The sequence below is a fragment of the Pseudophryne corroboree genome, chromosome 2 (genome assembly GCF_028390025.1).
Source record: "Pseudophryne corroboree isolate aPseCor3 chromosome 2, aPseCor3.hap2, whole genome shotgun sequence".
Classification (NCBI taxonomy): domain Eukaryota; kingdom Metazoa; phylum Chordata; class Amphibia; order Anura; family Myobatrachidae; genus Pseudophryne; species Pseudophryne corroboree.
Window position 1 is genome coordinate 137,480,202 of NC_086445.1, and position 12,740 is coordinate 137,492,941.

Below are 12,740 nucleotides of genomic sequence, written 5' to 3' on the forward strand. Positions count from 1 at the left end.
CCCACCGCCAAACTTGTCAGTTACACGGCAGGTGTGTTGGGCATGTGAATGGCTCTAAGACAGAGCAGAGCAGCAATTATAATATTCTCTGTAATGCCATCTGTGCATTGGATGGCGGCTGTATGTAGACACTTTATATAATGTGTCCCACAGTAGATTGCAGTTGTTTCCTCAACAAAGGAGAGTCCGCCATTGTTGGGTTAAGCCAGTATTTATAGGATTGCAGCCTATCCATTCAATACAACAAAACCTTCCACACAAATATCCGAGTTCCTCAGTAAGGTCACTAGCCCTTAGGATACTGGCAGGCAGGACGTGCATTTACTATTCATTAAAGTGATACTAAAGATAATCCAATGTATAATGTGTATTTCCAGCTCCTTTTAAGGTATATTAATGGCTGTGAAGATAGTAAAGACCAATAGTAGCATGGTTGGAATAGTGGTTAGCATTACTGCCTTATAGAACGGAGGTCTTGGGTTTGATTCCCGACAAGACCCTAACTGTGTAAAGTTTGTATATCCTCCCCATGTATGTGCGGGTTTCCTCCCACAGTCCAAAAATATACTGATAGATTAACTGGCTCCAGACAAAAACTAACCCTAGTTTGCATGTGTTTGTAAATGTGATAGGGAATATACACTGTAAACTCCTCTGTGCCAGTACTGATGTGAATGAACAAATATTCTCTGTACAGCGCTGCAGAATATGTGTGCATTATATAAATAACTAGCAGTAAATAGTGTTAGGATATGGCACGCTCTGTGCATGTCTCCTTCTACACAGCAGTCTATGGGTGCATCCCCTAGTGTTAATTCCCTAGTGCCAAGAGTCACTCGGAGGCAGACCTATGTGATGTAATCCCTGCTCATCCATCTTAGAGTGAGTGAGTAAGAGAGACTGAGTCCTGGTGCATACAAGCGTGCAGAGCTGAGATCGGGAGCAGATCTCAGCTACAGAAACTCACAGCATTCTATTGCATGCATCGCGGCTCCGGAGCTGACGCTGAGCCGGGCACAGTATCTTCTCTACAGCGGGAGTCAGACTGCACGGCTGTGCAGTCCTCCATCCCTCACCACCGGAGACAACTTCTGATAAGTACCGCTACCATTGCTGTTGCCTTGTATGATATAAGGGCCCCTAATTGCCTATATCAGTATTACATCTGAGTCACCTGTCTTCACTGAATAAACCTGCATTACTGTTTAAATCATTAAGTGTGTGGACTGACGTCACTGCACCAGGTAATTCCAATACACTCTGCCAACAGGTTATGGGCCCAGTCCCGTGCCCCAGACCCGTGTGTGCCTGAAGATTAACCCCCTGAGTGCTTTTGAGTATTCACACAAAGTTTAAAGTGACATTTCATACAAGTGCAGAAAGGATGTATAACACAGGACGTAACACGAACTTTGCTAAGCTGAAAGGTTCAGAGAACTATGCTACATGGAAGTTTGCCATGGAGATGCAGCTCAAGCGGGAAAAGTTGTGGAAGGTTACTATAGACCCAGGAGCAGGTCCAAACCCAGATGACGTAGACAGAGCCATCGGGATGATAGGTTTAGCTGTGGAGCAGTATATCTATTTAATAGTCAGTGGGAAAGTGTCAGCTAAGGACATATGGACAGCCCTGCAAAATGCATATAAAGATAAAGGTCTAATGGGAAGGATAATTTTGAGATGCATGCTACAGTATATGGAACAAAACTGAGTGCCTGCAAGGACATGAACGATTACAATGATAAGTTATTGTCGATAGCTCAGCAGTTGGCATCTGTGGGGGCACAGGTGGACGAGGAAGAAGTGGCAATGGTTAGGTTACAGAATCTGTCGCCAGAATTAGATTTTTTGGTGGTTGCGTTATAGTCAAATGACACTAAACTGACAATGGAGACTGTAAGGGCCAAGTTGCTGCAGTTCCAAGAACGTATTCCAGTCGAGGCCATAGCTGAGGGTTCTGCCTTGATCACAAAGGGCACAAAGTCCAAAAACCACAAATTCAAATGTTTTGTATGTCACAAGATAGGACATAAAGCTTCAGATTGCAGAATGAGAAATTCCAGTGGTGCGCAGAAGTGTTGTACGTGCCTAATTTAGGAAGTAATCTCATTGCTATCAGCGCCCTAGAGAAAAAAGGCTACAAAGTCCAATTTCAGAAGGGCAAGTGTATGGCGCAGAATAAAAGAGGGACTGTTATTGCTTCAGCTACCCGGTGCAACCACCTATATGTCCTGGACACTGAGGAGTGTACTTCAATGTTGGCTACTGAGGAAAAACAGTCAATGGAGATGTGGCACAAACGCTTGGGTCATCTGGGATATGACAATGTCCAGAAACTGCTAGATGGAATGGTAACAGGGATCACCGTGAGCAACGCTGAAAGACCCATGTGTGAGAGTTGCATAAAAGGCAAGCAAACTCGCAACCCATTTCCAAAGTCAGTTAATAGAGCAGAGACACTGTTAGCTATAGTGCACACAGATGTATGTGGTCCAATGGAGGAAAAATGAATCAGTGGCTACAGGTATTTCATGACACCACAAGAATGACATGTGTACTACCTTAAAGAAAAGAGTGAAGTGGTCAACAAACTTAGGAAATACAAAAACTTGGTAGAGAATCAGACAGGTCTGAAACTAAAGATCCTGAGATCAGACAACGGTGGAGAGTATGATAATAAAGTCTTAGCAACATTCTTTAGGAAATATGGCATAAAGCATTAGCTAACAATTGCCTACACACCAGAACAGAATGGCGTGAGTGAGCAGGCAAACCACACAATAGTTGTAAGAGCAGGAACTATGGGGGTCATTCCGAGTTGTTCGCTCGTTATTTTTTTCTCGCAACGGAGCGATTAGTCGCTAATGCGCATGCGCAATGTCCGCAGTGCGACTGCGCCAAGTAAATTTGCTATGCAGTTAGGTATTTTACTCACGGCATTACGAGGTTTTTTCTTCGTTCTGGTGATCGTAATGTGATTGACAGGAAGTGGGTGTTTCTGGGCGGAAACTGGCCGTTTTATGGGTGTGTGCGAAAAAACGCTACCGTTTCTGGGAAAAACGCGGGAGTGGCTGGAGAAACGGAGGAGTGTCTGGGCGAACGCTGGGTGTGTTTGTGACGTCAAACCAGGAACGAAACTGACTGAACTGATCGCAGTTGCCGAGTAAGTCTGGAGCTACTCAGAAACTGCTAAGAAGTGTCTATTCGCAATTCTGCTAATCTTTCGTTCGCAATTTTGATAAGCTAAGATTCACTCCCAGTAGGAGGCGGCTTAGCGTGTGCAAAGCTGCTAAAAGCAGCTTGCGAGCGAACAACTCGGAATGAGGGCCTATGGGGGTAATTCTGAGTTGATCGCAGCAGGAACTTTGTTAGCAGTTGGGCAAAACCATGTGCACTGCAGGGGAGGCAGATATAACATGTGCAGAGAGAGTTAGATTTGGGTGGGTTATTTTGTTTCTGTGCAGGGTAAATACTGGCTGCTTTATTTTTACACTGCAATTTAGATTGCAGATTGAACACACCACACCCAAATCTAACTCTCTCTGCACATGTTATATCTGCCTCCCCTGCAGTGGACATGGTTTTGCCCAACTGCTAACAAAGTTCCTGCTGCGATCAACTTAGAATTACCCCCTATGTTAAGTGATGCTGGCCTGGAAAAGAAGTTTTGGGCAGAAGCAGTATCTACTGAAGTATACCTAAAGAATCATGCACATACAGTGGCTGTAAAAGGTAAAATGCCACTGGAGGCGTGGTCTAGGAAAAAAGCCAAGTGTCAGTCATCTTTGTGTCTTCGGGAGAAAAGCTTTTGCACATATACCCAAGGAGTAAGTTAGATCCAAAATCCATAGAATGTATAATGCTCGGATACTGCGACAAAAAGGAGATTTACGGCAAGAACTTACCTTTGTTAAATCTCTTTCTGCGAGGTACACTGGATTCCACAGGGAATTACACTGGGGTGTAGAGTTAGATATTGATCCAAGGCACCAACAGGCTAAAAGCTTTGACTGTTCCCAGGATGCATAGCGCCGCCTCCTCTATATCCCCGCCTTCAGGCACTGGAGCTCAGTTTTGTTAACCATTCCAATGCAGTAGCAGGTAAAACAGACGACAACAGTTAGTAGCCACATACACTACATTCTCACGACAGGAGAAGGTACCAGCGGCTAATGCCATACAAACTCAAAGAAGCTAAGTGCGTCAGGGCGGGCGCCCTGTGGAATACAGCGTACCTCGCAGAAAGAGATTTAACAAAGGTAAGTTCTTACCATAAATCTCCTTTTCTGCAGCGGGGTACACTGTGATTCCACAGGGAATTACATTGGGGATGTCCTAAAGCAGTTCCTCATGGAAGGTGATGCACTGTAGCGGGCACAAGAACCCGGCGTCCAAAGGAGGCATCCTGGGAGGCGAAAGTATCGAAGGCATAGAACCTTATGAACGTTTTCACTGAGGACCACGTAGCCGCCTTGTACAATTGTTCAAGGGTCGCACCACGGCGGGCCGTCCAAGAAGGTCCAACATACCGAGTAGAATGGGCTTTGATGGTAGCAGGAGCTGGAAGGCCAGCCTGTACATAAGCATGTGCAATCACCATTCTAATCCATCTGGCCAAGGTCTGCTTATTAGCAGGCCAGCCACGTTTATGAAAACCAAAAAGAACAAAGAGAGAATCAGATCTCCTAAGAGAGAGACCAGACGAAGGCCTAAGTCCAGGCCCTGTTGTAGGAAAGCCAAAAAATTGGCAGTACTGAACTTGAATGCATCAAAATTCTAAGCAGCACACCAAGTGAAGTAAGAATTCCAGACCCTATAATAAATCTGAGCAGAAGCCGGTTTACGGGCCTTCAACATAGTTTGAATGACCACCTCAGAAAACCCCTTTGGCCCTCAGTACTGAAGCTTCAAGAGCCACGCCGTCAAAGCCATCCGAGCCAAATCCTGGTAGACACAAGGGCCCTGAACGAGGAGGTCTGGGCGCTGAGGAAGTAGAAGAGGACGCTCTGTCGAGAGACCCTGCATGTCTTAGAACCAATGCCGTCTGGGCCACGCCGGAACAATTAGAAGTAGCATTCCTCCTTCTTGCTTGAACTTCCGTATTACCCTGGGCAGAAGTGACACCGGAGGGAACACGTACGGCAGCTGAAAGTTCCATGGAACTGCCAGTGCGTCCACAAATGCTGCTTGAGGATCCCTTGTCCTTGCTCTGAAGACCGGAACCTTAAGATTGTGTCGAGACGCCATCAGGTCTACATCTGGTAGGCCCCACTTGTCCACTAGGAGTTGAAAGACTTCCGGATGAAGGCTCCACTCTCCGGTGTGTACGTCCTGACGACTGAGGAAGTCCGCTTCACAGTTGAGGACTCCCCGAATGAACACTGCCGATATGGCTGGCAGATGGCGTTTCTCCCATTGAAATATCCTTGACACTTCCCTCATTGCCATGCGACTTCGAGTGCCGCCTTGATGATTTATGTACGCAACTGTGGTGGCGTTGTCTGACTGTACTTGAACAGGCCTGTTCTGTACCAGAGGTAGGGCTAGTGTCAATGCATTGAACACTGCCCGCAATTCCAAAATGATTATCGGGAGGAGAGATTCCTCCCTGGTCCACCGACCCTGAAGAGAGTGTTGCTCCAACACCGTGCCCCGACCCCGCAGACTGGCATCAGTTGTCGGGAAGGACCCAGTTGGAGATCCAGAAGGGACGACCCCTGCTCAATTGCTGATCCTGTAGCTACCAGGTCAGTGACAGGTGGTCCTCCGGAGTTAAGGAGATCATGTGAGTCCTGATCCGGTGAGGCAGGCCATCCCATTTGGAAATAATCAACCTCTGGAGAGGGCGGGAGTGAAATTGAGTGTACTCCACCATTTCGAAAGCAGACACCATGAAGCTCAGTACAGCATCGCCGACTGTATCGACACATGTGGGTGGGATAGGAAATGTCTGATTTTGTCCTGAAGTTTCAGGACCTTCTCTGGAGACAAAAACAACCGCTGGTTGTGGGTGTCCAACAATGCCCCCAGGTGCACCATGCTCTGAGCAGGGACCAGGGAGGATTTCTTCCAGTTAATGAGCCACCCATGGGCTTGTAGGAATTGAACTGCCAGTTCCAGATGATGAAGGAGAACCCCTGGTGAGTTCGCCAGGATCAACAGGTCGTCCAGATACGGCAGGGTCCTGATGCCCTGACGGCGGAGGAGAGCCGTCATGACCTTGGTGAAAATTCCTGGAGCCGTGGTCAGACCAAAAGGTAAGGCCTGGAATTGAAAATGTAGGTTGCCAATAGCAAACCTCAGGTATTGCTGATGCGACACGGCAATAGGAATATGCAGGTAAGCATCCTGTATGTCCAGGGATACCATATAGTCCTTGGGATCCAAAGCCAGAACAATAGAGTGAAGAGTTTCCACATGGAATTTGGAAACTTTCACAAATCTGTTCAAAGACTTGAGGTTGAGAATGGGCCGGGAGGACCCATTCGGTTTTGGGACTATGAACAGCGTTGAATAGTACCCCCTGCCTCTCTGAGCCAGAGGCACCGGCACTATCACTCCTGTATCCAGGAGAGATCGTACCACCAAATGGAGAGTTTTTGCTTTTACCTGATCCGAAGGGATGTTTGTTGAGCAAAACTGGCAAGGGGGATGTTTCTTGATAGAGATGGTGTATCCGTGAGTGACGACTTCCCTTACCCAGTCTGTAACCACTCCTGGGCAAACCGTAGAAGTCGGCCTTGCACCCTGGGATCCCCCAGGGGGAGGCCCACCCAGTCATGCAGCGAGCTTGTCTGTTTTGGAAGCAGGCTGACGGGCATCCCATGCACGTTTAGGTTTGGGCTTAGTGGATTTGGAAGTGTGAGCATGTTTCGGGTACGCCTGACCCTTTGCTTTACCTGGAGGTTGAAAGGAATGAAAGAAAGTACTCTTAGCCTTCGGAACCGAAGGAGTAGTACTTGGCAGACATGCAGTCTTAGCTGATGCCAAGTCAGCAACAATCTTGCTGAGATCTTCCCAAAAAAGTATGTTGCCCTTAAAAGGGATCACCTCCAAGGTCTTTTTAGAGTCCAGATCTATGGACCAGGACTGCAACCAGAGAATCCGGCGAGCCAGAATGGATGTAGTAGACGCTTTGGCCGCCAGGACACCTGCATCAGATGCCACCTCCTGAATATAATGAGAGGCTGTAATAATATATGAAAGACATTGTCTAGCATTATCAGGAAAATCAGATGGTAGTTCCGCTTCAACTTCCTGAACCCAGGCTTCAATAGCTTTTGCAGCCCAAGAAGCCGCAATAGTGGGTCTATGCACAGCTCCTGCAAGAGTGTAAATGGACTTCAAGCAACCCTCCACACGCTTATCCGTCGGTTCCTTCAGCGAGGTGACGGTAGTGACAGGCACAGCAGAGGACACCATCAGATGTATGACTTGTGAGTCCAATGGCGGCGGTGTTTCACAGTTTTTACTTAACTCTGCAGCGAGGGGATAACGAGCTAGCATCTTTTTAGACAGGGAGAATTTCTTTCCTGGATATTTCCAGGATTCTTGACTTATGTCAACCAAGTGGTCAGAATGGGGTAAAACTAATTTAGTAACCTTCTGACGTTTGAACTTATCTGATTTCTTAGAGGTAGCTGGAGGCTCTACGTCATCATCAATTTGAAGAATCAGCCTGATAGCCTCCAAGAGCTCAGGAACATTCACTTGTGTCAGATATTCCCCATCAGAAGCATCTGCATCAGTGTCTGAAGGGTCAGTGTAAGCGCCATCTTCATTGGATGAAGTAGCCGAAACATGTGTGGATTGTGAGGAAGTAATGGCCCGTTTAGATGACCCATTGGTCCTAGGCGGGCGAGGGTTAGGATTTTGCTTAGCTAGAGACTGATTTAATTGCCTCTTTTCAGGGCTGCCTAGCGCAGCCCTCCCTGTTAGCTGCCTGCACTGCAGGCACCAACTTACAAACTGATCTCCAGTGCCAGGAGGCAGGGATATAGAGGAGGCGGCGCTATGCATCCTGGGAACAGTCTAAGCTTTTAGCCTGTTGGTGCCTCGGATCAAGATCCAACTCTACACCCCAATGTAATTCCCTGTGGAATCACAGTGTACCCCGCTGCAAAAAGCAAAGGATACAGACTTTGGGATGTTAAAAGTAAACGTCTTCTTAAATCCAGAGATGTGGTATTCTACGAGACAGCACTACTAACTGGAGCAGTAAAGCAACAAGAAAATTTATCTTTGGATGTACAGGCAGCAGAAAGCGTGCCTGAATCTGAGAGTGTCAAAGCAGAGAACAAGTCACGGAATAGAAGTTCAAAACAGAAACTGCTAAAGGAGCGCCTATGCATCAAGTTATCTATGAATTATAACTAATTATAATACACTTATAGGGATCACAATTCCTGAGATACTGCGCTTGCCGGAATACTATGTGTGGTATTGAGGTAGGAACAAGAGAAAAAAGACAAACGGCTGCGCTGGATGTCAGGAAAATGAATATAATGTACAGAGAGCCAACGTAAATAATAACAGTATTTATTAATTAATAAAAATAGAATTAAACATATATACCGGTAAAAGTAATATTAAGAAGAGTCATTAGTATAGTAAACTCATAGTGACTAGTGGTAGCTCATGGTTAATATGATGGACATAACCTTAATAGAGAAAGTCCGTATTCCACTTGATAAGGTTAATTGCTATTAGAAGACAGGGTGCACTGATAATGTCCCAATTGGGTATAGGTCCCTCGGTGAGAGCATAACCTAACCGAGGGACCTATACCAAATTGGGACATTATCAGTGCACCCTGTCTTCTAATAGCAATTAACCTTATCAAGTGGAATACGGACTTTCTCTATTAAGGTTATGTCCATCATATTAACCATGAGCTACCACTAGTCATTATGAGTTTACTATACTAATGACTCTTCTTAATATTACTTTTACCGGTATATATGTTTAATTCTATTTTTATTAATTAATAAATACTGTTATTATTTACGTTGGCTCTCTGTATATTATATTCATTTTCCTGACATCCAGCGCAGCCGTTTGTCTTTTTTCACGGAATAGAAGTTCCATGAGGAGCAACAAAGGTGTTCCAGCCAAGAAATACAGTGAGGAGTATGCAAGCATAGCTTACAGTGAACCTCAAAACATACAGGAAGAAAAGTCAAGCAGTGATTGGACAGAGTGGAAGTCAGCAATTGATACAGAACTGTCAACACTAAATGATAACAGTACATGGACTATGGTTGATAGACCAAGCGACCGTAAAACGATTAAAAACAAGTGGGCTTTCTGCAAGAAGTTGAACGCAGACGGTACAGTAGCTCGTTATAAAGCCTGCCTTGTTGCCAAGGTATATACCTAGAAATATGAAATCGATTACGGGGAGCTCTACTCTCCAGTCGCAAGGTATAGCACCTTAAGGTTAATGATTGCTGTTGCTACACTACATGATCTACTGTTATATCAGCTACACTTTGATTCTGCATTCCTCAATGGAGAGTTAGCTGAGGAAATTTACATGGAGCCACCTGAATACTATGATATGGACAAATTCCAAAATGGGAAAGTTTGTCTCTTAAAGAAGTCATTATATGGCCTCAAGCAAAGTGGTCATTGCTGGTATGTAAAGTTGGATGGTCAGAGACTGATCACTGCCTATACCACAAAACTATCAAAGAAAAGTTGTTCATCATAGCGGTCTATGTGGGTGATTTACTTTTGGCATGTCAAAAAAATCACATCACTGACGTCAAGCACCAGCTTAAAAAAAGATTCATGTTGAAAGATCTAGGCCCTGCAAATCATCTGTTGGGTATGAAAATTGTACAAAACCTGCAAGAGGGAACTGTCACAATTGACCAACAAACATACATTAAGGCAATCTTTTCCAAATACGGAATGACAGATACAAAACCAGTAAGTACTCCCATTGATAAAAGTACAAAGATGGTCAAGGCCATGTCACCAAGTAACAAGGGGGAGATAGAGGAAATGCAAGAAATCCTTTATGAAAATGCTATTGGTAGTTCGACCTGACATCACACATGCAGTGAGTCGGGCAAGCCAGTTCGCAAATAATCCTGGGAGACAACACTGGATTGCAGTAAAGAGAATTCTAAGGTACCTCAAAGGTACAAGTTCACTAAAGCTGAGATTTACAAGTTCAACTGATACCAGCTTAAAAGTATTCTATGACGCCGACTGGGGATCAGATGAGGATGATAGATGCTCTTATACTGGATACCTGTTTGCACTGGCAGGTGCAGCCGTAAGCTGGGCAAGTAGGAAACAACCCACAGTTGCTCTTTCTACAACAGAGGCAGAGTATATGGCGCTCACAGAAACTTCAAAAGAAGCGCTTTGGATAAGAGACTTTATGTGAATTAGGTCTTCTTTACCACAATGAGATTATCAACAAAGTGTGATAACAAGGGAGCAATTGATCTTTCTTGTAGCAAAAAGCATCATGGACAGTCTAAGCACATTGCTATAAGACATCACTTCATCCGTGAGTTGGTGGAAAACAAGTCCGTCAATGTGGAATATGTTGCAAGTGAAGAAAATATTGCAGACATGTTGACAAAAGGACTGTCATCACATTTGTTACATGCATTCCTGATGGAGTGTGGACTAGAATATGGTTACTGTTTTGCTTCACATTATGTTTTCGGGTACAGGAATGACTTTATTGATTTGTTTGATAAAATGTCATGTTCTTTAAATTTGTGACCGGAGACAATCTTAAGCGAGGGGTAGTATTAGGATATGGTGCGCTCTGTGCCTGTCTCCTTCTACACAGCAGTCTATGGGCGCATCCCCTACTGTTAATTCCCTAGTGCCAAGTCACTCGGAGGTGGAGCTATGTGATGTAATCCATGCTCCTCCATCTTAGAGTGAGTAAGAGAGACCTGGTGTGTACAAGCGTGCAGAGCTGAGATCGGGAGCGGATCTCAGCTACAGAAACTCACAGCATTCCATTGCACGTATCGTGGCTCCATAGCTGATGCTGAGCCGGGCGCCGCATCTTCTCTACAGCGGGAGTCAGACTGCACGGCTGTGCAGTCCTCCATTCCTCACCACCGGAGACAACTTCTGATAAGTACCGCTACCACTGCTGTTACCTTGTATGATATAAGGGCCCCTAATTGCCTATATCAGTATTACATCTGAGTCACCTGTGTTCACTGAATAAACATGCATTACTGTTTAAGTCATTAAGTATGTGGACTGACGTGACTGCACCAGGCAATTATAATACACTCTGCCAACAAATAGCTGTTTGTAAACTTAATGTGAGTATTTACATAATAATACACAACTTTTAAAGACATCAATGGATGAACATCATCTTCTCTAGCTTCATAAAAGATTCTGTCAGCTCCTGGGTTTAACTGACTTAGGGGTTTATTCATAAAGCAGTGAAAAGTGTAGAGAAGAGAACCAGTGCAGAAGTTGCCCATTACAACCAATCAGCATTGAAGTAACATTTATAATTTGCATACTATGAAATTATGTAGAGCAGCTGATTGGTTGCCATGGTTAACTTCTCCACTGACTTACTTCTCCACTCTTTTCACTGCTGCATGAATACACTTCTTAGGCTGGATACACACTTGGTCGATGGATCGGCCGGCCAATCTGACGATTGCTAAACTATTTTTTGCATAATTGCCAATATTACCCCAATATGCTTGCTAGCAGACTCATTTGAATATACCAGCCCACTTGTGAGGACATATTCAAAAGATTCTGCAGAAGACACATTGTACAGCGGCGGGTCACTTGTGCATACAGGCAGATTTGCAAATTATGATATATAGATATATATGCATCGAGCGTGCTACAGGGCAAACATGATACAGTATGTCTGTGTACAACTGTGTTCACACACATTTCAGCTGTACATACAAGCTGATGGTCCAGCCAATATATCGTTCCTTAGCTGTACGAATGATATATCGGCAAGTTGTAACCAGCCTAACTCCTGAAGGCGATACTACATTTTCTCCACCCATAAATTTTCCTTATTCCACTGGCTCTCAACCTCACCCCTCAGGTTTTCCCAACAGGTCATGCTTTGAGGATATCTTTCTGTGGAAGCAGGTGGGATATTATAGAACCAGCAACATAGATTACCATGTGCATGATTAAAGAAATCCACAAAACATTACCTAGTGGTGGTACTTGAGGACTGGAGTGAGAACCCCTGCCTTATGCTATTCACATCCCCAGGTTCATATACTGTATTTTCATGCAAAATGAACATTAAGTGAAGGGATGTAATGACCAGGTAGTGGAGACCCCAACTAGACGGTGCCCAGTGCAAGAAAAGACTTTACCAAGCAGTGTATACATAAAGAAAAACATTATTAACAAAAAATGCTCCCTGTCTATGTATTTCAAAAGTAGGATATGTGGACAATAAAAAAAAAAAAAATAGATATAAAAAGTTGAATGTGCAAACAAGGGTGTATTCGACACCACACATACCCCGTTCACATTGCAATTGCCAGGTCGTACCCAGGAGTTTGGAACGGGTCATTCCAGGGTGCGACCCAGCATTGGACCTGTGCAGTGTGAATATCCCGTTCACACTGCACAGCTTCCGGGCTCGGCAAAATCCCAAATCGGGTTGCCATCCGGGGGCGTTGGGTTGCCATCCGGGGGCGGGGGACAAAGGCGGCATCGGGTGTGGGTGCTGTGAACGGGTACCGTGTCGCATC

General features: G+C 45.0%; 1 protein-coding gene across 1 annotated transcript in view; it reads right to left on the minus strand.

The window, feature by feature from the left end:
• Positions 1-12,740, minus strand: part of KATNAL1 (katanin catalytic subunit A1 like 1) — a 241,402-nt gene that overhangs the window by 175,944 nt on the left and 52,718 nt on the right. The gene's annotated exons all lie outside the window — the stretch shown is intronic.